Here is a 27,782-nt window from a genome sequence, read left to right on the forward strand (position 1 = left end):
TAGACTCTGATGGAAATGTGTGATTTGTAAGGCTAGGTCATAAAAGACATTGCAGCTTCTATTTTCCTCTCAGATCCTTTGCATTTGGGGAAGCCAAATGACATGTCATGAAGATATTCGAATAGCCCTGTGGAGAATCCCACATGGTGAAGAACTGAGGCCTCCTCCAAACAGTCATATGAATTGAATGAGCATAGAAGTGGGTCCCCCAGCCCTAGTCAAGCCTTAAGATGACGACAGCCCCAGCCAACATGTTGACTGCAACCCCATGAGCAACTCTGGCCAGCAACCCTGAACCACCCAGCTAAGCCAGTGTTGAAATTCTGACTCACAGACTCTGAGGAAATGTTGTTGTTTTAGGTCACAAAGTTTTGTGGTAGTGTGTTGCACAGCCCTCTTCATTTCTTTGTGTGCATCCGAGTTTCCATCTGGTATCATACTTGAACCTGAAGAACTTCCTAACATTTCTTGTATCATAGGTCTGCTGGCAATGAATTTTCTCAGGTTTTGTTTGTCTGAAAAAGTCTTTATTTCACTTTTATTTTTGGAAGATTTATTCACTGAGTACAGAATTCTGGGCTGAATTTTTTTTTCTTTAAGATGTCACTCCATTGTTTTGATGAGTACTCTGCTGTACTTCTTTGTCTCTCTGAATGTGTTTCTTTTTTCTCTGGCTGCTTTCACTGTTTCCTCTGTAATTTTCAGTAGGTAGACTACTAGGTGTCTGTGGTTTTTTAATTTGTTTTTGGAATTTATCCTGTTTGTTGGATCCGTGGTTTGATGTTATTATTTCTGAAAAATTCTTTGCCCTCATCTCTTTAAATATTTCTTCTGCCCTATTCTCTCTTGCTTCTCCTTTTGGGACTTCTGTTACACATACATTAGATTGTTATTGTCCCACAACTCCTGGATGCTCCAATCTGGTGGTTTCTTATTTTTATCTTTGTTTTTCGCTCTTTTTTTTTTTTCCTCTTTTTGTTTCAAACTGAAGTTTCTTTCTACCTATCTGTGGGAAGCATTCCCCCAATCTAGCTGCCATTGTATTGTGACAAGGTCTGGCAATGGAAGGAGAATCGTGCAAGGCACTTCTCCAGGGAACGTAATTCTTTAAGCAGAATCCTTTGTCCTCCTTTCTAAAGCCTATTACTGATTAACGTCTTCCCTCTGTCCTGGAAGCCTTGTAAAAACAGGCAGAACTAGCAATAAACATATCTCAAAGAACAAACAGCAGCCCCCAAGGATGCGGGGGTCTATATTCCGTTAATTATATACTCGCTGCCCTCCTAACTTCTTTGAAGACCCTGAAACTATGTAACCTCTTCCTAAACAATCGATATGTATGCTGCACATCTGGTATGTAGACAACCACCTTTGATTATTACCTTTAGTCACGCACTGCCCCTCACCTATTGTTCCCATGACGACAATAGTTAGACAACCTCGTGTGATTTTTTTCCTATATAAGTGTACCCTGTCCCCGAAATAAATTGGACTTGCTTGCAACTGCTTCGAGTCTCACGTCAAGCACTTACACTTTCGCCGACGCCATTTCTCCCACGGGAACCTGGACTCTGCTGAGGCTGGACCCCGGCACCTATCGTCCAGTTTCTTGACTCTTTCCTCATCTGTGTCTGTTCTACTAATGAATGTGTTGAAAGAATTTTCATCTCTGATACCGTTCTTTTTATTTCTAGCCTTTCCATTTATCCCTTTTTTATAGTTTCATCTCTCTGCTGAAATTCCCTATGTGTCAATGCATGTTGTGTGCCATTTCCACTGTATCCCTTAATATATTATAGGAATTTTAGTCCCTGATTGATAATCCCAATATTGGGGTCATCTCTGAGTCTAGTTCTGTTAATTGCTTCATCTCTTGACAAGGTTTTGGGTTTTTTTTTTCTTTTTTCCTGAGTCTCATAATATTGAGCTCAATTTGTTATATGTAGGAAAAAAACAGAAACAGGGTAAACAGTATTTATGCCCAGATATAAATATATGCCTGTTAGGCCAGTATGGGAGGTTGAGTGAATCTTGCAAGAACTTGAGTGTGTATTTTGTCATTGTTATCTGCGGTCCATTGTAGGCTTCAAATTCCACCAGCAGTGAGCTGTGTTACCTTGTTCTTAGAGTAGATGATGGGATGCCAGAGGGGTTTCCCCCGTGGTGTTCCTGGTCCCTCTCCAGCATCCAGCTGTCTCTGCCTGCCTGTGCCACAGAGGGCTTCTCCATGATCCTGCCTCTCCAGGGGTAGACTGCTGTTCCTCATCAGCCTGTGCTAGGTTCATGGGAGGGGCAGTAGGAGTTCTTGTTGTCTTAGTCTAGTCTCGGTCTTAGGCAGGCTCTGTGCACCTGGGCCTCATAAGTAGGTCTTTCTCAGCATTCTCATCCTCTTCCTGTATTTGTGGTTTGTCTTGAACAGGAATTTCTTGCCCACCCCTAGGAGCACTATCAGTGGAGCCAATTTTTTTCTGCTCTTCTCCCCAAAATGTTGAGTTTGCTTCTACTTTCCTTCCAGAAATAAAGGATCTTTGCCCTTGTCCTGGGGGTGACTGGGCTTCCTACCCCTCCCCTGAAGCAGAGGGAGTTTGCGTCTCCTCCTCCCCCAGAAGCAATGTCTGTCCCTGGGAGAATGTTTTCTGACCTTCCATCAATCTCTTACTGCTTATTATAGCAGGGAATGGTGCAGGGAAGCAGGTGGGCTTTTATGCCTGTCCCATCTCAGCAGCAGCTGTAGTGTGTAGCCATCCCTTCCAGTCTCCTGCCCTGCCCCCAGTCTTTCTCCTGAGCTCCCAGTGGATGGCCATGAAAAAAATCCTGTGAGTGAGCACTGACATCCCTTATGTCTGACTCTCAGCTATTCCAGACTGAGATCCCAACCCACAACTGCCAAGAATATAAACATTTTGCAGATTACTACTTAGCAGCTTATAAAACAGCCACCTCTGGGCTCTGCCAAATGGGAAAAAGTCGTGTGTCATCTCTGCTTGGAGAGCCTTGTCCCTCTCTAGCATTCACTTTACTTAGTTACCTTGCAACATCAGTTCTGATGGCTTAAGAAAAATTATGATTTTTTTAGATTATAAAGAAGCAGCACAGAAGAATGAGGAGAAAATACAAGGTTGTTTGTTACCAAGCCAGCTACTCCTTCATAAGGAAATAGGGTCACTTGGTTACCTGGGGACATCTCTGGACAGTCTGGGAAGAAACACTCTCCCTAAGAATAGTCCATCAGAGGGAGAGAGTGACAATTTATCTACTTGTCACAGTTTGCTCCAGGAAAGAGAACTCCCTGTGCTTCAAGATTGTGCCATGTGGCTCAGAAGCTACTGGTGAGGTCGGATCCCATGGCCTTCTATGTGGCATTTCACCTGAGGCTGAAGGCATCACTTATAGAGGGGCTGAAATTGTACCCCACTGTCAATCTAGGAGGTTAGCCTGCCACAGTTTCAGGAATAGCAGCAGAAGACACAAAACTATGTCAAAGTCAAAGGACAGTTTATTATTCCCAGTAGCCAGAGTATTAATCTTGCACTAGTTCCCTGAGGCCCAGATCTCAGAGTGACACAAGGAGTGCTAGGTGATGCCTGTTCATGCGTTGAGTTGTGTTACAGGAGAACCTTGAGTTTAGAAAACCTTCATCTTTGATGACAGGCAGCAGTGAGTCTGCCTGACTTTTTGCCATAGTAGAAGATAATATGCTGGACAGTAAACAAACCTGCACTTTGCTCCATTTATCTTCCAAGCCTGTTCAGTGTACACATGTCCTTGAAAAGATGATGTGGAAGATATCAAGAGACCCGTGGAAAATTGTCTCCCAACAGAAGATAATAGAAGCCAGGAACTAAGTATTGGCCTGTGGTGAAGAAACTTGGAACCCACACAAGACACCAGTGACACTGAAGTGACCCAAAGATATGTCCCATATGCCCTCTGCCCATATTCCTCCACATCCCACAACACTGACTATTGATAACAGTATCCCCCTAGGAACATTCTGTGCAATACCAAAAAAATACACATATACGTGTGCACGTATACATGTATATAATATACATATTATGTATATCCTCTGCTTTTTCATATATTTGTGATCTATATATACTATTGTGCACCTTGCTTTTTTGGCTTATTTTACCAATTGTTCCATATCCATACAGATAAATTTACTTCATTTAATAAAAGCTGCACAGCATTTCATTACACCGTACACACACACAGACTCACACCCATCATACTTTACTAACAATTAACATCATTTACGTTGTTTTCAATATTTTCCTATTCAGCATTGTATATCAATGAATAGTCATGTACATACATACATCTTTTTGTCCATTGTCAGTACTATATCTGGAGTATAAATTCCTGGAGGTAGAATTGCTGAATATGCATGTGCATTTTTAAATTTTCACAGATGTTGCCAGGTGGCTCTTAAAGAGTTACACTTTAAAACACTTCAAAGTAAGGAGAGTATCTGTTTCTCCATATCTTCACCAACACAACCTATTATTAAACATCTTAATGATGGTCAATCTGATATGTTGAAAATTGTACTAAAATCTTTTGAAAGATGCAATGTCTTTTTTTTTTTTCCAGCAATTTACCATCACAGACACTGTGGGGGAGGATGAAATAAAGTGGAGGAAGATAGACTTAGCCAGTATCCCAGCCTCAGTATTTACTGTGTGCTCTTCACTTTTTCATTCATTCTACAAATATCTATTTGAGAACCTGCATTGTGTCTGGCACCAGACTTGGTCTTGGGAATTGAGAGGTCAACAAGACTGATAGTATTTCTCCTACCACAGAGCTTATATAGTAGAGGAAAGATGTCAAATAAGTAATTGCACAATGGTAAGAATTGAGGTAACCATTATAAAAAACAGGCACAGGGGGCTCTGAGCAGTAGGAGGGTGTTGACTTAGAGAAGACTTCCCTGAAGAAATGACATTAGAGCTGAGATCTGAAAGATGAGCAGAACTTTTCAAACACACATATAGACACAAACAAGGACCTACACTTCATTTTTAAAGTATTCCTTGTACAATTGTACTTTGTAAGGTACAATTAACTTGTACCTTAATACAAAAAGGAAAACGGGTATTTTTCCAGTCTCTAAGGAAATTTATGCAATTTTCTTTATACTGGTTGAGTTCATTACAGAATAAGATCAGGCATGTCATAGTCAGTGGTTTGAATATTACAAGGTTGATGAATAGATTGAAGTTCAATTTCCCATAATATACGATGAAGAAATACAATTTTCTACAATGAATAAGGAAACAGGCATCATATCTCGAAGTCAAAAGTTACACAACAATATACCCTTGAAGTTAAAGTAAAATGTTATAGGAAGGAGTTTTCTGCTTCTAGTCAAGATAAAGGAACAGGGACTGGATTTACCTTCTCACCTAAAACAACCAAAAACCTGGACACAATATATAAAACAATGGTTTTCACAACACTGAACATCAGCCAACAAAGTATAGTGTTCCCAGAGAGACAGGAAACAGGTGAGCCCTACTCACTGCCTTGAGAGAGTTTCCAGGACATGGTATTGTGAAGGGAAACTCAGGCAAAGCCTGGCAGAATGCCTGAATTGAGGAGACAGAGCTGACAGTCCAGAGAGACCAAGGATGCTAGAGTTTGCAGAACAGAGTACCTGAGAGGAGAGGGCTGCACATAGAATGATGGAGATCTGAAGATGGTTCCCCTGGAGTAATCCACAGTGCACAGGTATGAGAAAACTAACTCCCCAAGGCCAGAAAAAGAAGCACCCAACAAAGTAAAATTAACAATATCTGGTATCCAATCAAAAATTACCAGGTGTGCAGAGAAACAGGAAAACACAATCAATGGAGAGGAGAAAAATCAATCAATTAAAATCAACCCAGAATGGACACAGATGTTAGAATTAGCAGAGAAGGACATGAAAACGGTTAGCATAACTGTATTCAATATGTTCAAAAAGTTATATAGAAGCATAGACCCACATTGGACTTCTAGAGATGAAAAGTACATTGGGATGAAAAATTCAGTGTATGGTGGGGGGAGGGGGGGATTGACCTCAGATTAGGCACAAGAGAAGACAAGGTGAGTGAGCTTGAAGTCATAGTGATAGAAACTATGCAAAATGAAATACTGAGAGAAAAAAGGCTGTACTGGCTTTTGTGCTGTCCCAAGCTCATGCCAGGCTTACTCTTGCTTCAGACATTTGCATTTGCTATTACCTCTGCCTATGACCTCTCATCATATATAGACAATTTGCCCCTCATTTTCTTCAGGTCTCTGCTCAGAAGTCTCCTTATTAGAGAGACCCTTCTTGACCACCTTATATAAACTTTCCATATCCTTTATTTTTATTTTTCCTCGGCACTTGACAGACGTACTTGTTTATTGTCTATCTCCCCCAGTAAAAGGTTCACTGGGAGAGTCACGAGGCAGGGATTTTTGTTTTGTTTACTGTTGAAACTCCAGTGTCTAGAATTTTGCCTGGTCCATAGAAGATGCTCAAAATGTTTATTCAAAGAATAAATTAATGAATGAACATGAGATTGTGAAGGGGTACAGTTATACTTCTGATAGCAGTACCTAGATGATTGATGGTACATGGGGGATGCTGCAGGACAGGGTATGAGATGCCTGTGAAACATCCGAGTGATAATGATGAAGAGTCATTCATTCAACAAATACATACCGAGCCGCTAATACATGCCAGGCGCTGTTCTAAGTGCTTGAGTATATCAAGGTGCTTTGTAGAGAGGAGGACAATAAGAATAATGAATAAGTGACTTACATGATGGATTGGGTGGTGATAAGTGCTGTGGGAAAGAAAGAAGAACAGGCAAGGGGAATCTCGAGAGTCCCAGGCAGTGCCGAGTGAGTTGCGATTTTAAATAGGGTGGTGAGGGTTGGACTCATTGAGAAGTTGACAGGGGTCTGATGCTCAGGGGTGAGATTTATCTGCTAAACTGGCAATAATATCTGCCACCGAGTTTTTAGGATTAAATGAGCTGTGTAAAAAGTCTGGCAAATGAGTATGTGCTAAAAATTTTTAAAGCATTTCCCCACCCTAAACTGCTGTGAGGCTTCCATCAGTCTGAAACGGGCAAGTGTAAAAATAAGCGGAATAGGTCCGTGAGTGCGCGTCCCTTCGTTACCAAGAAGACGCGGAGAAAAGTCTCCCTGTTTTGCTGCTTTGTTGTTACTAATGATGAGTTCTGGGTCATTGTCCATAAGAAGTGTTGGGGAAAGAGGTCAGAGTGCTCCTTATATGAAATTAGAGGATAGGTGGAAGATCTTTTTGGGTCAATATAGGAGTGCATTGGGACGGGGCGGGGGGAGGGGTGAAGGGTCACAGGAGCTCTGCTTTACGTGAAGTGGTACAGGGTTAACTTTAAGCAGACTGTGAAAAATTAGAGATGCATATGGCAATCCTTAGAGCAACCACTGAAAATTAACAAAAGAGGTATAGCTAAAATGCTAATAGGTTAAATTAAAATGAAATTCAAAACAATATTCAATTAATCCAAAGGAAATCCGGAAAGGAGGTACAGAGTCAAAAATGAAAGGCAACAAACAGAAAATAAGCAGTAAAACAGTAGACCTAAATCCAGCCATATCAATCATTTATACCAAATGTTAAAGCACTAAACATTCCAGTTAAAAGACAGAGATTGTTAGAGTGTCAGAAAAAGTGAGACCCAACTATATATGTCGTCTCCAAGAGACACACTAAATATAAAGATACAGATAAGTTGAAAGTAAATGGATGGGAAAAATATATGCTATGCAAATGATAAGCATCAGGGGGCTGGAACAGTTGTATTGATATCAAATTAAGACAACTTCAAAATGAAGAGCATTAGCAGAGATAAAGAGGAATAGTTCATAAGGACAAAGGGTTAACACATCAGAGACATTACAATTGATATTTGTGTGCCTAATAACAGAACTTCAAAATACATAGACAAAAATTTATGGAACTTAAAGGAGAAATAGAAAAATACACCATCATAGTTGGAGATTTTAACACCCCTTTCTCAGCAATTAATGGAACAATTGGACAAAAAAAACCAAAAACCAGTAGAGACATATAACGTCTGAAAAACACTATCAACCACGTTGACCTAAGCGACACAATAGAGCACCATGCCCAATACCTGCAGAATATATATTTTCTTCAAGAGCTCATGGTACCTGCACCATGATAATTCATATATTGGGTCATAAAATAAATCTCAATAAAGTTAAAAGGATTAAAAATTACACAGAATATGAATTAAATGAGAATGGAATTAAGCTAGAAATCAGTAAGAAAAAGATGTCTAGGAAAACCTCAGATATTTGGAAAATTAACACTTAAATAATCCATAGATCAAAAAAGAAATCAGGGAAATTAGAAAGTATCTTAAACTAACAGATAATGAAAATACAACATATCAGAATTTGTGGGATGCTGCTAAAAAAGTGCTACAGGGAAATTTATAGCTTGAAACGTTTATATTAGAAAAGAAGAAAGGCTAAGATCAATGACCTTTGGTTATACCAAAAGAACTTGAGAAAGTAGAGTGCAGTCAACCCGAATTAACGAGAGAGAGAAAATAGAGAAACTAAGAAAATATTGTGCCAACAAATTTGACAGCTTGGATGGAATGGACAAATTCTTGAAGAAGTGGACCTGGCACTATTTACAACTTAGGGTAAACTAATTTCAAGTTCTACTTCCAGAGCTTTTTAAAGACAGCCCAGGAGTAGCGACAATAACTCAGAAAAAGGCGAAAAAAATTAAAAGAGAGGGAGGATACTATTTACCAAAACTATAAAGTGCCTCGGAGTAAACCTAACAAAAGATGTAAAAGCTCCTTATGGTGAGAATTAGAAACTTTATTGAAAGACTTTTTAAAAGACCTAAATAATTAGAGAGCTATGTAATATTCTTGAGTAGGAATTGGGCTCCATATTGTAAAATGACAATTCTCCCCAAATAGTTTTAATGCAATTATAATAAAAATTCAAAAAGGATAACATAGTATTACAAGATGATTCTCTATGAAAGAGCAAAAAGCCAAATAGAGCTAAGACTCTCCTGAAGAACAGATGTGGGGGATTGCTCGACATATCAAAGACTTATCACAAAGCTACAGTCATTAAGACGCTGTTGTGTTGGCCCAGACAGCAAACGGACCAATTGAACTGAATAGAGCTCCCAAACAGTTGCGCGTAGTTATGAAGACTTGACTTAGGACAAATCAGGTACTGGACAGCAGTGAGAGAAGGACAAGTATTCTGTATGTGGTGCTGATAACACTAATTATTCCATATGGAGAAGAAAAACGAACTTGAGTCTTTGTTTGCATCACACATCCACACAAATCAGTTCCACAAGGATGAAAGATTTAAATGTGGAACCCCAAACAAAAAACTATAAAACGTCTAGAACTTGGGACAGGAAAGGACTTCTTAAACAAGTTGTAATATATGAAAACCAGAAAAGAAAAGGTTGATAAACTTACTACGTTAAAATTAAGGTACCATAGAGAGTGAAAATACAAGACACAAAAGGGGAGAAGATATTTGTAATAATTACAACACCTATTACCCACAAGAAAATTACTTTCCAGGACATGACAAACTCTTACAAACCAGTAAGAAAAGCCAGCCAAACCCATTTTTAAAATGGGCAAAAGTCTTTTTACAGAAGGCTGGAGATCCAAGTTGGCCCAAGCAGAGACTGGGATCAGGCCGGATGGTCTCAAGGCAGACGTGGTGGAAAAAGGGCCTCCACCTGAAACAAGACCAAAAAAGCACAAACTAGGATAAACAATTAAAGAAAAGATTGATAATTTAGACCACATTTAAATTTAGAACTTATTCAACAAAAGACACCATGAAGAGGAAAGAGCCAGGATTACTGCTCCAGGAATGGTCCATAAACATGTAAAGAGATGTCCAACTTCATTGGGGAGATACAAACTGAAGCCACAATGAGATGCCATTTCACACTGCTCAGGTCAGACCACATTATGTTTATTGTTGAGAATGTGGCACAAGGCGTCTCTCGTCCACTACTAGAAGGAGTGTAAAGTGGTAAAAAGCACTTTGGAAAACTTTGGCATTAGGTAGTCCAGGTGAAGATGAACATACCCTACAACTCAATAATTCCATCTTATATAGACATTCTTCACATGTGCCTTAGAAATCATGAACAAGTATGTTCGCAGCATACTAGTTGTAACTGAAAAATCTGAAAAACCCAAATGTTTATCAACAGTGGAGTGGATTCATATGATGAAATACTATACTCAATATAAATGAATGAAATACCATAACATGCATAAAAATATAGAATGTAAAATGAGGAAAATAAGAAAGCAAATGACTCAATTTTTATTTTTATTGCTGAGGAAGATTCGGCCTGAGCTAACATCTGTGCCAATCTTCCTCTACTTTATATGTGGCAGGCTGCCACAGCATGGCTGATGAGTGGTTTAGGTCTGCACCTGGGATCTGAACCCGTGAACCCCAGGCCACCAACGGAGAGCACATGAACTTAAACCACTAGGCAACAGGGCTGACCCCCCCTAATTTTTAAAATGGGCAAAACATTTGAACATTTTACCAAAGATACACAAATAGCAAATAAGCACTTAAAAGGTGCTCAACATCATTAGTAATTAGGGCAATGCTGATTAAAATTGAGATTACAATGAGATACATGAAATACCTATTTATAAAGACTAAAATTAAAATCTGACCATCCAAATATTGGAGAGAATGTGTAGGAACTGGAACTCTCATACACTGCTGGTGGGATTGTAAAATGGTACAACCACTTTTTGAAACCACTTTGGCAGTTTGTTACAAAGTTCAACATGCACCCACCATATGATCCAGTCATTCCACTCCTAGGTATTTACCCAAGAGAAAAGAAAGCCTATGTCCATACAAAGGCTTACACACAAATATTATCTGTAACAGCCTCAAACTGGAAGCAACGTACATGTCCATCCACAGGCGAATGGATAAACAAATTGTGATATATCCATCCATGGAACACTACTGGGTAATAGAAAGGAAGGGGGATATAATGACATGGATGAATATCAAAATAATTGTGCTGAGGGAAAGAAGCCAAACAAGAAGAGTATATGCTGTATGATTCCATTCATATAAAACTGTAGAAAATGCAAATTAATCTACAGGCATGCATTACATAATGAACAGGATAAGTCCTGAGAAATGCATCGTTAGGCAATTTCATCGTTGTGCAAAAGTCATAGCATGTACTTACACAACCATAGATGGCATAGCCTACTACACACCTAGGCTATATGGTTCTAATCTTATGGGACGGCTGTCATATACACAGTCCCTTGTTGACCAAAACGTCGTTATGTGGCCCATGACTGTATAAAATAAATATAAATAACTAAACCTTCAAATGATCTGGAGGTGAGTCTGTAGCACTTATTTTTCTAAAGTCAGTGAAGCTTAAACTGCATAAAATACTTTGGGACAAACAACTACACACACACACCACACACACATACAAACGCACACATATCCTTTCACAAACCAATCCAGCATTTTCCAGTGCAGTCCCTGCCTTCTACATCAATTTCGTGACAGGTGTACAAATCTCTGTCTCGGTCAGTTTGGGCTGCTATAGACTGGGTGGCTTAGACAACAAACACGTATTCTGGAGGCTAGGTAGTCCAAGATCAAGGCACCAGCAGATTCAGTGTCTGGCCAGGCTCACTTCCTGGTTCACAGACACTTGCCTTCTCCCTGCACCCTCACGTGGTGGAAAAAGAGGGTGAGGGAGCTCTGTGAGGTCTCTTGTATGAGGACTCTAATCCTCTTTATGAGGCTCCACCCTCATGACCGAACCACCTCCCAAAGGCCCCATCTCCTAATGCCATCACATTGGGATTAGGCTCCAACATATGAACTGGTGGGACACAAACATTCAGTCCATATACTCCCCAAAGGCCAGGATAGGTTGCATTGTGCTAAGCTGTTGATCCCTCAGCCCTTGGGTGGCAGGTGGGACCCAGGAGTGTCAAAGCCCAGGGCAGAATCTCGTCTTGTGCAGCCTCCTCCGAGAGCCCTTGTGGGCCCTGTAAATATGATCTCTTTCTAAGAGCGCCTTGCCATGAAAAAGGCTGAGAAGCTCTGCTCTGTATGACCACCCCACGTATGTTCAAAAATCAACCACCTGTCTCGCTTTTTTCAGGCTCCTCCTGTCAGGTTTAAATAATCCCAGTACTTCCCTCCCCTCCTCCTACATCTTCTTTTCTAAACTCCTTATCTTCACGACAGCTGTCCTCTGACGGGTCTCCTAATTTCTCACGTCTTTCTTAAGCTGTGATGCCCTTGCTCTGACACCCACAGCCCAGCACTGTCACCTGATCTCTGTGAAAGGGTGAGACAGCCTTCACTCTGGTGGAGTCTCCTTTCAATTATGCAGGAACAGGTGTCCTGCCTGGAGGACAAAACCTGCCGGGAGGTGCCACTTCCTCCTCGCCTTGATAGGCAGCCTGAGCCAAGCTTCATTTAGTAAATATTTACTGCTGGAAACCAGGAGACACAAGTACCTGTAGGTCATGTCTCTGTCCTTGAACCATGAGCTGCGGTTTTAGGGAAAAGCCCTGCACAGGTCAAGAGTGACACCACTGCACAGGAGAGGCCCAGGCACATCTGGGAACTGCCAAGGATATCTGCGGAAGAGATCAGAGAAGGGACAGACACTGTGGGTGACAACTGCTCCAACACACCGGGCTCCTCAGGAGGGCGTCCCTGCAGCTCTCCCCTCTCCAGTTTCTGATACAAATCAACAAAGATGGTCAAAGAGCAGCTTGCCTCCTTTACAAGGGCACGTGTTGGCTAGATATCCTTAACACACACCGAGTGCCTTCAGTTAAATCTACCCGAAGTGTCAATAAAAAGGCTTTTCCCCAAATGCTGGTATGCTTCCTTTTCTAAACAAGGAACAAGATTCTAAAGGTACAACTTTTTTTGTTTTTCTTTTTGTACCACCAGAAAGAAACCCCATCGATGTTTAGTAGGAGAGGCTCATAGCACTTGCCCCTCCCACAATAACATCAACTGTAAATCAGAAACTTACGTGTCTGATTTATAAAGCGCTTCACTTCCAACGATCCCAGTGGATTTTCACAATCACCCTGGATGCAAGCAGACCGGGTATTATTGTGCTCCTTTTATCAGTGAGTAAAACTGAAGCCCAGAGAGGGTGAGTGATTTCCCCAGATCATTCACCGAGCTGCAGAGCCCTGACTACTAAATCCCCGACATCCTCAACTCGTCTATTTTAAACGAGATTAATAAGTGGTTTCTTAAAATAAAAGGTGTGCCCTACGCAGATGTTAGCTCAGCGACAATTTTCCTCAAACAAAAAGAGGAAGATTGGCAACAGATGTTAGCTCAGGGCCGATCTTCCTCATCAAAAAAGTGTGCCTTAGTCCTAAAATTAAAGCAGTTGTGTGGCTAAGAATAGTCACTTTGTCCATTAAATGCTGGTAAATGTGGGAGGTATAGAAAAGCTATTTTTGTTAGTCTGTCACCTCTCAGGTAACTTTTTCTTTTCCCTCTCAGCACCAGTATCTTTATAGGTTTTCTCTACTGCCCTCTTAAAACCTGCCTTCAAGAACTATATTCCATGTGCCTCTCAGTAAGGTATAAATGAATAATGACAGTTCAAAGGTCACCCCTCCAGGAATGCACCTCACACACTTTACATCTCTCTCACCCCTAAGCCCTGAAACAAAGCTCTCGCCAGAGCATTTCAGGCAGCCATGCAGAGCTGGAGGAGATGGCTATTGGTAGAGTGAGATCTTCTCCCCACAACCCCCTGACATCTTCCCAGTGGACCGATGTCACCACAGAAGTCTGGTCCTGGATTTCAGACTGTGCTTGCTTATGTCTCCCAGGAGGAGTGTTTTCCACAAGCTCTACTGGAATAACGTGCTGCTATTGAGGAGACTCAACAGGGATAAGTCATTAGTTTAAGATTCTTATCTGTTCTCAATTTTCTAGAAACAGCCCTCCCACATCCTGATCTCTGTCGCTGGGATGAGCCACATGGAGGCAGCTGTTTGCAGGATACCAAAAGCCCTGCAGAAGGAAAGATGTGGGGGCGAAATCCTTTAAAAATGCATTTAAAACAGTAGCTGTAAGATGTCCTTCGTTCATCCACACAACAAACCTTTATTGAACTCTGCTCTGGAGTGTTTCTAGTAGAAATATCAACAACATAAGGCAGGGCCTCTGCCCTCAGGCAGGTCACAGTTCAGTAAGTGAGACCTGCACACAACTATAATAAATTGGTAGGAAATGTAAAGAAGTAGGAATAAGAACACAGTGAAAACACAGATAAAGGAGCAACTGATTCTCCTGCTGGAGGGGGAGGAGAGAGCGGTCAGGGAAAACTTCAGAGCTGGTGCTCTGAAGTGAGATGAATCCTGTGAGGTCACCTTCTCCTCCTCTTCCTCCTCCCCCTTACGCCTACCCTCCTCCTCTTCCTCCCTCTTGTCCTTCCTTCCCCTCCTCGTCCTCTTCTTCTTTCTTTAGACTTTATGATTTAGAGTAGTTTTAGGTTCACAGCAAAACTGAGCAGAAAATGCAGAGTTCCCGTATGCCCCCTGCCCCCAAGACGCACAACCTCACCCACCAGAGTGAGACATTTGTTACAATCGATGAACCCACATCAACACATCATTATCACCCACAGTCCATAGTTTGCATTAGGCTTCACTCTTGGTGTCATGTGTTCTATGGGTTTGGACACATGGAGAATGACTTGTATCCACCACTGTAGGATCATAGAGAGTAATTTCACTGCCCTAAAAATCCTCTGTGCTCTGCCTTTGTATCGCATCCTCTCCCTAGCCCCTGGCAAACACTGATATTTTTACTGTCTCCAGAGTTTTACCTCTTCCAGAATGCACTGGAAAATATTTCTTTTTAGCACTGGATAATATTCCATTGTCTGGATGCACCACAGTTGGTTTGTCCATTCACCTTGGACATCTTGGTTGCTTCTCAGTTTTGACAACTATGAATAAAGCACCTGCAAACTTTCTTTTTTTTTTTTAAAGCACTTTATTGAGACATAATTCACACATCATATGATTCACCCATTAGAACTGTACAATTCAATGGCCTTTAATATATTCACAATGTTGCGTATCCACCACCACAATCAATTTTAGAATATTTCATCACTCTAAAAAGAAACTTTGTTCCCCTCAGCCTTTACCCTTCAATCCTCTCATTCCTCCCAGCCGTAGGTTACCACTAATCTACTTTCTCTATAGATTTGTCAGTTTTGGACATTTCATATAAGTGGAATCATACAATATGTGGTCTTTTGTATCTGCCTTCTTTCACTCAGTGTAATGTTTTCAGGTTTCATCCATGTTGTAGCATGTATCATTACTTCATTTTCTTTCACGGTAAATAACATTCCATTGAGTGGCTAGACCACATTTTGTTTATACATTGATTGGTTGATGAACCTTTGGGTTGTTTCCACTTTTTGGCTATTATGAATAAAGCTGCTGTGAACATTTGTGTACGTGCTTTGGTGTGAATGTGTGTTCTTGTTTCTTGCTTATTCGTTTTTGCAATAACTTAAAGTCACACTTTGTCTAAGCTTGTGACTTTCTGAGATTTTGGTAGTAGAACTATGTTAGACTCCCTAGGAAATGAGATCTTTGGGGTCTAAATGCAGTTTTTATCAAATGTCTGGGGGCATCAGTTTGGCCTCCTGGCAATAGTCTCAAAATGAGCTCTTGGATCAACAGGAATGATGGTGATGCCTAATGTTTAATATTTGAACATAATGGACACCTTATGCTCTCAAGGTTCTATTCTTGGAAAGTCAAAGAGGGTGTGGGAAGGGGCCGGCCCCGTGGCCGAGTGATTAAGTTCACGCACTCTGCTTCAGCAGCCCAGGGTTTTGCAAGTTCAAATCCTGGGCGTGGACATGGCACTGCTCAATCCCACATGCCACAACTAGAAGGACCCACAACTAAAAATATACAACTATGTACCGGGGGGCTTTGGGGAGAAAAAGAAAAAATAATAAAAAAAATCTTAAAAAAAATAATAAATAAAAATAAAAAAAGGGTATGGGAAGAGGAAACACAATCCAGGGAGAGGGAACGTGAGCAAACCTATAACATATGAAAGTACATGTCTGGTCATGCTAAAGCATAGGGTATGTGCCTGACAATGAGAGCAGCAAGAAATTAGGCTGAGAAAGCAGAAGGGGACTCAATTATGAAAGGCTTTGTTCTTCTCCCCAAAGCTCCCCAGTACATAGTTATACACTCTAGTTACAGGTCCTTCTAGTTGTGCTATGTGGGAGGCCACCTCAGCATGGCTTGATGAGTGGTGCCATGTCTGCACCCAGGATCTGAACCAGCAACACCCTGGGCCACTGAAGCAGAGCGCACAAACTTAATCACTCATCCACACGGCCGGCCCCTGAAAGATTTTGAATGACAGTTTAAGAAGCTTGAACTTGTGCTGAGGGCAGTGGGAAGCTAGGTTTTCATAACAAGAAGAATGGCATACCCATATTGTTAGCAAAAGTTTGGTCTCTGAACTCGATGCCAATCCAAATAACAAGAACAGAGTCTTGAGTGGAAAGGAAAGGCTTTCTTGCCTTTGCCAGGAAGAGGGAGCAAAGCAATGGCTAGTGCCTTAAGAATTGCTACCTCCCCATTGAGATATGGGTAGGGGGTTTTATTTGGGGTTTTAGGTAGGGGAGGGGGGCATGTAGCCCTATTGGCTGGCGTTTTCCCACCAGTCTGCATCTGGTCTTGTGAGGCTATTTGCAGGGCGAGATAAGAGAATTCAGAGATGGGCGTCCTTGGCTTTTTGTCTCTGTGGCGGATGGTGGATTCTGGTGCCGGGAAGCTCTGGGAAGCTTCAGTTTCTTGATATTCTCTGGACATTGGTTTCTCTGTAAAAGAACTTCAAGGACCTGTGATTAGCCACAAGTTTAGCGGGAGCTCAGCTTGAGGCCATCTGCGCTTTAACAATTTGTAACTTCTATTTGGTTGTAAAACTCAGGGAGTCAGAGGCTAAAGAAACAAATATTTACATATGACTGTAACTAAAGAAGCAGGGAACCAGGATGAATGTTTTCGGTTTGAACCCCATATATGTTGGGTTCAATGTAGGGGAACTGATATCAGAGCCGGTATTCAGAGCCTGTTACAAGATCTGTGTTTTGGAAAGATGACTAGTGAAAGAGAAGCTGCTTGAGAGTTCATGGGGAAATATGCAAATTAATCACTGCATCTCATGGGACTCTCTCTTGCAGACCATAGAAAAACAGATGAATTCTGGCTTAAGCAAAAATTATAATTTATTGGCTTATATTTCTCCACAGTACCAGAGTAGATTCAGCTCCTGACTTGCCATCCCTTGATTCTGCTTTCTCAGTGTTAACTCATTCTCAAGCCACTGCTCTTGTGGTACCAAGAAGACATCATTAACTTGTGCAGCAATAACTGGATAGAAAATTAAGGGAAATAAAATTAATTTAGACTCATCCCTCACAGTGTATAACAAAATAAACCTCAGATACATTAAAAAGTAAATATTTTTAAAACATCCTTTTCCAAATGCCCACTCAAACAAGGTATTAGATCCTTGAATTTAAAACCAAGAATGACTTCCTAAGTTTAAAATTCTTTTAAGAAATCATAAAGCAAAAGACCAACTGCTCAGATTACATGAAATTTAAAACTTCTATTTGTGGAGAAAAAGTAGCATAAACAATTTTTTTAAAAACAACAGCAGATTGGGAAAATTACATTAAAAAATATAGCAAAAAGTCAGCATCTTTAGAAAATTTGCATTATTTTTGCTATAACAAGAAAGAACATTTTCACATTTATTTGTTGAGGATGTTTTTTCTGTCAATGGCCTTTGTTCACGGCAGCAGAATTAATCTTCCTAGAACCCCATTTCCTTATGACATTTCCTTGTTACGGGAGTATACTATAGAAATTGATAAACATCTGTCTCTATCTTATTAAAATGGTGTCAGGGGGCCTAAAAGGGGAGCTCTCACACACTCCATGTAGAGCAGAGCCCAATGGCAGAAGAAAGACTGCCTCTTCTTGACTGACAAGAAGCTCAGTCAACAAGACTCAACCAATGAAAAGCCACTACGCTGCCAGCTCTCAATTCCTCCAGTGCACTCTTTTTTTACGATAGCCCTCCCAACTTCACAGCTTCCTAGAGGTTAGGAAGAAAATTACTCCCTGTTTTATTGTGAAACCAAAGTCCAGACAGATTCAGCTACTTGCCATCATTCTCAAAATGACTTTTATTTCTAGAGGTGACAACAGAAGCAAAACTGAGGAACTGGTCAGCTGGCAGACTTCACTTCCACATCACCAATGCCCCTGCTCTGTCCCCAACACAGTCATGTGCTGCATAACATTTCGGTCAGTGATGGACCTCATATACAATAGTCGTCCTGTAAGATTAGTACCATAGAGCCTAGGTGTGTAGTAGGCTATACTACCTAGGTTTGTGTAAGTACACTCTATGACGTTGACACAATGACAAAATCGCCTAACGACGCATTTCTCAGAACATATCCCCATCGTTAAGGGGTGCATGATTACATATATTTCCTTTATATTGGAATCACCATCAAAATATCCCAAACATCAATTAATATGTATTAATATATCTCTTACCCTCAATTAGGTATTTACATTTTCAAAGAGGACTTTTAAAGACCAAAGGGTCTTTAGGGCCCTAGTAACGATTCTGTAATAGTAAAACTTCTAGCATCATGAGTGATCAAATAACTTTATTGGACAAAGGAAGCAGGTTCTTCTGAAACTAACTCTGACTGTTAGCTTCCCAAACTCTTAAGAAACAGTCTTTGTTGATTATGATAATTGTGGCTAACCAGCTGTCCATTTACCATATCAAACACATTTCTCACAATTTTAACACAAATTGTTACGTCATTATAAGTGATCCAATGGATTTGGCTAAATAAGTTTTATTCTAAGTGTGTTTACATAAAGCCCCACTCTCAAGAATCTGAAATCAAGCAAGAAACACATATCTCTTGGTCACCCACTCTATTATATGGCGCTAGATGCTGGGAACATTGAGATATAAGACATGGTTCCTGTCCTGAAGAAGTTTGTGTGATCAAAACAAAAATAAACAGTAAAGCAAATCATCATTTAGCCAGTATAAATCCTCACAAAAATGCAACAACACACTCATCAAAATCACTCCAATTTTTTACTGGTTTCCCACTGCACTTAGAATAAAGACAATACCTCTTCATGGGACCTATGAAAACCCGTATGCCCTACGTGACAGCCTTTTCTCTGCCATAAGTCCTCTTGCTGTCTGCTCCAGACATACTATCCACCTTTCAGTCCCTCGTTCTTACCACATGCTTTCCCATCCCAGGGCCTTTGGACAGGCATTTTCCTGAGGCTAGAAAGCTCTCCATTCCCCTTTCTCCCTAGATGATTCCTTTTCATTATCAGCACTCAGATCAGTTGTCACCCCCCACCCCCACTATGTGCTTTCGTTGCCCCCATATGCTTATCCTTCTTGGTATTTTTCACTGTAGCAAATCTTTTATTCATCACATAATTATTTTATTAATACATTTCTCTCGGCTCAAACCTCCATGAGGCAAGGATTACATCTAGTTTATTTTTGAGGAAGCTTGGCCCTGAACTAACATCTGTGCCCATCTTCCTCTATTTGATATGTGGGAAACCTGCCACAGCATGGCTTGATAAGTGGTGCGTAGGTCCACGCCTGGGATCCAAACTGGCAAACTCTGGGCCTCCAAAGAGAAGCCTGTGAACTTAATCCCTATGCCACCAGGCTGGCCCTGGATCATGTCTAGTTTTTGCTTATCACTAAATCGCTAATGCTTAGCATATAATAGGGCTTCAATAGATATTTGTCTCAATAAATGGATGGATGTGAATATGTGGACTTATATAAATAGATTAATCTGTATTTTTTTACTTGATAATAATCATTTAGTATATAGTTATTAAAGGTTTAAAGTTCACTCAGCAAATATTTATAAAATCCCTACCACGTACCTGGCACTCTGCTGGTGCTGTAATGCAGAGATGAAGACACTGTCCATGTCCTTGCTGCCCCCTGAGAGAGACAGAAGAGTAAACAAATAATTACAACACAACGTACATTGTAGGTAAGAGAAATCCAGAGCACGATGATAACACAGAGGCAAGAATTAACTCTGCCTCTAGAAGCAGCAGGACAGACTTCTAAGAAAGTGGCCTTTGAGCTCTTGAAGGAGAAATAAAAGTGCAACGGGCAAACTAGTGAGAGAAGCCATTCCATGCAGAAAATGGAATGTGAAAAAAGTCGAAAGATTTGAAGATCTTGGGATATCCTGGAAGAGCAGATAGTGAGGCACCACTGTGCCTGAGCGTGTGTGGGAAGGGAATGACTTGAGATGGGGTGGAAACTGTGGGCTGAGGTGAAGAGACGAGGACACGACAAATCTGAGGTAAGAAGAATGCACCCAAGTGGGACTGAAAGGCAGTTAGTGGGACGTACAGATAAAGGTTGGGAAGGTGATCAGAACGAGAGAAATGCGTTCAGGGGAATGATGGGGGATACGTGGGAATCAGGGACTCCCGTCTCTGGTCACCTTTTCAAAATCATGCTTCACAGGACAGTGTTTCCCACACTTCCCTAAGGACAACAGTCACATGGCTGTTAAAATACATATTCCAGGGACATATCCCAACCCCCTGGAATCAGCATCCCCAAAGGAGAAGCCTGGAAATCTAATGTTTAACCAATATCCAGGTAACTCTTAGTATCAGGGAAACCTGAGAAACATTTTCGAAGGGAACTCCCATTCCTCTCCCAGGTAAGTTCAGCATCCTTTCCCAGCTCTGTCTCTTGGCCTGTCAGGGATGTGGCTGTCCAAGAAAATATCAGCTTCAATTAACAATTAACAAAAGGACCTTTTCCCCTAATATAATGATCAAATACAACTGTGCTACCACAGGGAAAATACAAGTGTGGTCAGCATATCTTTGGGAGAATTGCACACGCTAGAGAGGAAAATTTCAGCCAATTACGCTCAAAAGGTGGAGAAACTAGACTCTGTGCAGAAGGAAGAAGCCCATGAACTTCTTCCATGTGTGCAGCGGCTGTGGGTGATTTCTTAGACCTACAAATCCATTTGCTTCTCCACAAGTGACTAACTCTCAATTAAACTATCAGTTGAGATCCCAAGAGTTGTGTGGCCGACTACAGAACAACTGAAATTCCTTCAACACTTAGTGGTTGGGCTTTTCACTGACAGAGAAGGCAGAAAGGATGTATACAGATCACACAGCCAGTCTGAGTTTATCTCACCCCCTGTACTTGAGAAACACTCTTTCTGTGCTATTGAGGTCTTAGTGTTCAGAGTCTGAGTTGGCCGTCCTGTAATCACTCAGATAGCAACGCTTCATTTAGCCCACACACTTCCCGTGACCAGCTGAGTCACTGCTCGACTGCTCATGATGCAGATATAAATGGAAACTTGGTGTTGGGAGCCTGAACCATTGCTGATGGAAAGCTCTTGCCCTTCTTGGGAATCCAGCTGGGTAACTCTCTCCAACCTCAGAACTCACTGAAAAGCAATGCAGTGGAATCTCAGATTGTCCATACAGTTTCTTTCATGGTTTTAGCTAAAAGATTTCATATCTCTGTGCCACAATTTCCTCACCTGCAGTTCATCACAAATGCAATCCTTTTAACCTGTATCATATAATAATATAAAAATAAAAGCTGGTTTAAGAGTTTGCTTGATAGGGTATCAAAATTACTTGTTGGCATCAAATCATATTTAAAGGGAAGTGTTTTGTTACAGTGGGCAAATACGTACAATCTATTGTTTTTCTCATTTTTAAATCAGGTTGAATGAAGCCAAATTTACAATAGGCACCGTATTTGAGGCAATAACAAATTGCTGAGAGGGAGAAAGTTTGTTCAAAAGCAGGACATCCAAGAGGTAAATGCTACTATGTCTGTATTTTATCTCTCTTTCCTAATGACATTTGAGCGTAAGATAAGATGCTCCCAATAAAAGATGATTTCTTTTCCAAAATATTGTACTGCTGATTTGGTAAAAGAGGTTTTGGGGAAGGAGAGCTATGAAAACGGAGAGGAAAAAAAGAGTAATATTTGGGTGTTACTGAGCTCTAGATGGATTTCTAAAAATACCAGAAATTGTATTTGGTAGGCCAAATAGACGTATTTAAATGAGGATCCCAAGAAATTCTTGGCATTGTTTTGTAAATGACCACCTCTAAACTTTACAGATAATATGTCCAATCATAAAATGATCCATGAAGTTTGCTGAGGTTTCTTGCCCTTTGATCCACAGTGGGTTTTCTCAAAGAGTGTTTACAATAGATGATGATAAGAATTATGTAGAAAAAATAAACTGGAGGGTCATGTTCAGAACCCATGTATATATGGACACTTGATTTATGATGGAAATGAACCTAGACGAAGTGGGGGAAGAATGATCATTACAATAAATACTGCTGGAACAACTGGATAACCATGAGTGGGAAAATCATGTTGAATAGAAGAAATTAGATAAAAAGTAATTCACACTGTATATTTGACAACTCATAGTCTACAGCAGTGCTTCTCAGAGTGCGGTCCCTGGACCACTTGCATCCAAGGCACTTGGGTGATGCTTGCAGATATAGATTCCCGAGCCTGCCTTAGACTTGTTGATTCTCTAGGAGTGAGACCTAAGAATCTGTATTTTTGTCAAACTCCCCAAGATAACTTTTAGTACGCTAAAGCTGGAGATTCACCAGCAGAGTGTTTTGCAGTTAGGAAAACAACTATGTGAATCCCAGGTCTGCCACTTATGGGCAAGTTAGTCAATCTGTCTAATGTCAGTTTTTTCATCAGTAAAGTGACAATAATAATAACCTCATAGGTAGGTTGTGATGATTGAGTGAGATATTGCATATATAGTGCTTAGCATAGTCCTCGTTCATAGTAAACACTCAACAAATGTTAAAAGTACTCTCCATATCCAGTAAACCTACTAGAAATGAAGTATTTTCAATCACGAACAAAAATTTTTCATTGTAAGATTATAATTTTGTACTGGTATTACTGTATATAAAGGACAGTGCCTTAGTCAAGCGTATTGACTTATAAGTGGAGAGAATTTGATCTTGAGAACTTGTTTGGAGGTACGAGAACATAGCTATTCATTCATACACTCCCACCAGTGAAATCGTGGTCTCAACCAAAAGATCCACCTTTAGGACTTGTGCATGTGATGCAGGGAGGGACATCTGCCCAGTGACCCTGAAGAACTAAATCACCTTGGTGATCAAGGCAATTGCAGACTAATTCATTCAGCAAACATTCACTGGAAAGTTACGTTGTTCTGGGCCCTGTACCGGATGCTGAGCATTAAGAAGAAAAAGCTATGGTCCTTCCCCTCCAGTAGCACATAGTTTATGAGGTATTGCAGTGTGTCATCTTCACATTTGCATGTAGTATAATGCAACCAATTGCTTTACACATTAATAAATCTTTTGTTAAATGGCTAGAAAACTGGACAAGCCTGGTTTTATGGACAGGGTATTTATGGCTATTCTTTCTGAATCAGGGATAAAAGAAAGATATTAAATAATAGACGCACCTAGCTTTCTCTCCTCCTGACCCCAAAAGCAAACATTTTTCTTTGGAACTTTGAAGACATTGCTCCAGTTCCTTCTAGCATCGAGCACTGCTGATAATAAGTGTGATGCAATGCAGGAAGGAAAGAGGCCGCTCTGGTGAGATAAAAGCTACCTCACTGCCTCCCCAGTTTGTACCTTCCTCTCTTGCTCTTCAGCACTGAGGGACTAGCTATCAGTGCTGGGAAGCAGACAGCCACTTCTGAAAGTAAGGCGCAGAGTTTATGAGTCTGGGCCCAACAGTGCCTAGAGAGTCCTAACCAGGGACACCTGAGATGCAGAGGAGATGCTTTGCAGAGACAGTCTGGACTGGGTTCCTAGGGCTGCCATAATGGAGTTCCACACACTGGGTGGCTGAAACAACAGATTTTAGTTATTGTGCAGCTCTGGAGGCTAGCAACTCGACACAAGGTGTCGGCAGGCCACACTCCCCCTACAGGCTCTCGGGAAGAATCTGTTCCATGCCTCTCTACAGCATCTCGGGGATGCTGGCAATTCTCGAGACTCCTTGGCTTGAGGTTGCATCACTCCAATCTCTGCCTCCATCATCACGTGGCCTTCTTCTCTCTGTGTCGTCTCTTCTTATAAGGACACCAGTTCTTGGATTAATGGCTCATTCTACTCCAGGAGGTTCAAGTAAATTTGACTGATTACATCTGCAAAGACCTTATTCCTAAATAACGACATTCTGAGGTTCCGAGTGGATATGACTGTGGAGGAGACATTATCCAACCCAGTCCTGTCTCAGTAGAGCTTGTCTTAGGAGGAGAAGGTGATGAGGGTTAGCTGAGGTGCAGGCAGGAGAAGGGAGGAAAGGCAGGGAGACAGAAAGAGCTGCACACTCAGCCTCCAGCAGCACGGAACCACTCAGGGTTGCCTTCCCACACATTCCTCCCTCCACTAACGGGGCCCACATATCCATTAGGCACAAGAGGCACAGGGCCAAGGTACTTTCATGGGCCCGTGGAAATGTTTCAATGTCTTAAAATCTAAAGAAAATCCAACCTGGATTATATCCATACTTATATCAACACAGTCATAAGATATCATTTTCTATATAAGTTTTATGGAGGAGGGGGCCCAGGAGATGCCTAAGTGCCCAGGGCTCACAAAAGCCATGATGCAGCCCTGGGCACTGATGCTCACGCTCACACTCTCTGCCTGAAACTTCCTCCTCTCCCGTCATCTGTCTCGCCCTTCAGGACTCAATGTACGACTCGCTGCCTTAGAGAATGTTCCTTGATAACCACCCCCTCTCCTCTCCCATGCCCCCTGCCCCCGAACATACTCATACACAGCTTGGTTTATTGCTCCTCATGTGCAGAGCTCTATCACCACCTGTTTCTATGGAATCACTCAGAGACTAAGTACCAGGGATCATTGTGCAGCAGATGCTCTTGATTCCCCACTCAGACCCTTTGTCACTGGGGTGCACTCATCCCCCAGATGTCAGGGGGTTGGCTGCTACTGGCTCACACCTCAAGTCTCCAGAGGACCTGTCCTTGCCTGACAGGACTGTCTGGGGCGCTTGGGGTTTTACATTAGCCTCCACCCACCCCATCCCCAGGGGGGTTCATAGTCATCAGTGACTGGTAGCAGGGGTCTGAGAGCCAAGCCCCCGCTGTGATGGAGGAATGGACTGTATGTACAATTCATTCTCCAGGTGGCCCCTGAAACCATCTCATTGCCCAGCCTCTTCCCCTGCCCCATTCTGTTTTCCTCCCACCTTTATGGCATTCCCTTAGTAGACCACTTGCATAAGAATTCCCATCTTGGGGCCGGCTCCGTGGCCGAGTGGTTAAGTTCACGAGCTCCGCTGCAGCAGCCCAGGGTTCGGATCCTGGGCGCGGACATGGTACCACTCATCAGGCCACGTTGAGGCAACATCCCACATCCCACAACTAGAAGAACCTGCGACTAAGAAATACAACTATGTACAGGGGTGGGGTTTGGGGAGATAAAACAGAAAAAAAAAAATTCCCATCTTGGCCTCTGCTTCTAGGGACCATGACTTAAGACATCTTGAATCTCTACAACTAGCATCGACACATGGCAAAAATTCTCTAACACACAAATTGAATGAACAAATGAGGGAGTATGTGTTAGAGAGACATGAAGCAAGTATCAGGATTACTCAGGGCTTTATAGGGGCTGAACTGATAATAAAAGAACTTCAGTCCTTGTTAAACTAAAGACTTGAACACAGAGAGAAAAGACAGGGACGTCGTTCTAGAACAGCAGTGCCAGACAGTGGTTTGCTCACAAAAACTGGGGAAGACTCTAACAATTAGACCTGAAGAACTGTTACTGAACACAAACACAGGTTTTTTTTACCCACCGCACAGTAAGGGCCAATAACTGAAATGTCAGGCTTATGGCAAGGAAAGAGGGTTTATTATTACCAAAGGGCAGCCAGACGAGGAGATGGGAGGTAGAACTCAGATCCACCTCCTCGAAGGGAAAAAGATAGGAGTTTTTATCTGGGGTTTTAGGTAGAGGAGGGAGAGCATGTGGCCTTGCTTGTTGGCATCTTCCCACCAGCCTGCATTTGGCCTTGAAGACTGAATTTCTTTGCCCTTGACTGTCTGGACTTTTCTGGTTAGTTTTTATCTTCAGCCTGCGTTTGGACTTGTGAGGCTTAATCTTGATGTCTGGACCTTGAACTTCTGGGAAAGACAGCTCACTCATTTACTAAAGAGGGACAGAAAAACCTGATTTGTTTTAAACAACACTTATTCTGCTGAGTGTGCACAGCTGCAGTTAGCAAAGCTTATCTCAGAGGTTTTTGCTCTAGCGAAGATTTTTTAACCTCTTCGTTCTCAGTTTCAGAACAATGCCTACTGTATGCCAGCAAGTCACTGTCACATACACCAAGCTACTAAGATGATATTACACTATCAAAACTGATAGAGGATTCCTTAAATTCTCTCAGACACGGTTGGCTCCAGTGCTGAGGACTAGATGAGTTGCAAGCGTACGTTATGAGGGTGGTGCAGATGAAATTTTGTGAACAGTGATCTGTTGACGAAAGGGCTGCCTTTGAAGACCGGGTACCTTGCGATAGTACCTGGAGAGCCTAAAGGCGTGGTCCTCTGGAGCCAGTGCTCGACCGCTGGGAAAATGAGAGATTTCATGGCATGGCATTTCTATCACCAATTTGGTTCTCTGGAATTGAAGCAGCTCCTCAGCCTCGGCAGCAGTTTCAGAGCCGAGCAGATGGCAGGGGAGGGCGTGACTAAGTGGTGAAGTTTCAGCTGCAAAAGGCAATTCCTAGAATGACAACTCAGAAACTCATTTCCCCCAACACTTACCATGTTGGCAGAGGGCTGGTGAATCTTTTTAGGAAAACGAGAAGGAAGCAGTGCATCAGAGTAAGGCGTCCCATGTTTGGTTAGGTTCTGTGGAAGCAAACCACTGAATCCAGTGCTTCCCTTGTCTTGGCTGTTCCCAAGTAAATTAAATAATACCGAAAAGCTAAAGCTTAAAGTCTGCAATAGTCAGGCCTCCAGCACAGGGAGCAGCTGCTCACTGCATTCCAACACCACCGTATGATGGTTTCAGCTAAGTTGTTCCAACCCCGGCTGGCATCACAGACCCTGTCATTTCAGCTATATCCTATAAAGAAAGAGTGAGGTTGTAGAAAGAGCAGATCCTGCCTCTGACACTAAATAACTATATGATCTTTAACAAATTACTTTTCCTGTCTGAGCCTGTTTCCACAAATGTAAAATGGGGGGTGGTGGGGAGGGGATAACAATCTCAAAGGATTATTATAAGAATTCAGTGTGATAATGTGTGTGAAAGTAACTGGCAAATACATAGCAGACCTTAAACTGGTGTCAGTTTTCCTTCATTTTTATTCTGCCTAGCTTGGCAGAAGTCTATGTCAAAATAGCTGTCGTTATTTCAGACTTTTTTAGCTCTGGCTCGACTATAATTTTTCCTTTATCTTCAATCAACTTTAATAGCAAAAGTTTGTTTTCCTTGAAATTCCTT

General features: G+C 41.7%; 1 protein-coding gene and 1 long non-coding RNA gene across 4 annotated transcripts in view; one reads left to right on the forward strand and one right to left on the reverse strand.

The window, feature by feature from the left end:
• Positions 1–27,782, forward strand: part of CARNMT1 (carnosine N-methyltransferase 1) — a 127,441-nt gene that overhangs the window by 50,819 nt on the left and 48,840 nt on the right. The window lies entirely within an intron of this gene.
• On the reverse strand, positions 3–27,497 carry LOC139041700 (uncharacterized). The gene is made up of 3 exons (XR_011497401.1): positions 27,098–27,497; positions 20,145–20,205; positions 3–17,546 (listed from the first exon to the last, which is right to left on the reverse strand). It is a non-coding gene; the product is annotated as an uncharacterized lncRNA (long non-coding RNA).

Source organism: Equus asinus, chromosome 23 (assembly GCF_041296235.1).
Source record: "Equus asinus isolate D_3611 breed Donkey chromosome 23, EquAss-T2T_v2, whole genome shotgun sequence".
NCBI lineage: Eukaryota > Metazoa > Chordata > Mammalia > Perissodactyla > Equidae > Equus > Equus asinus.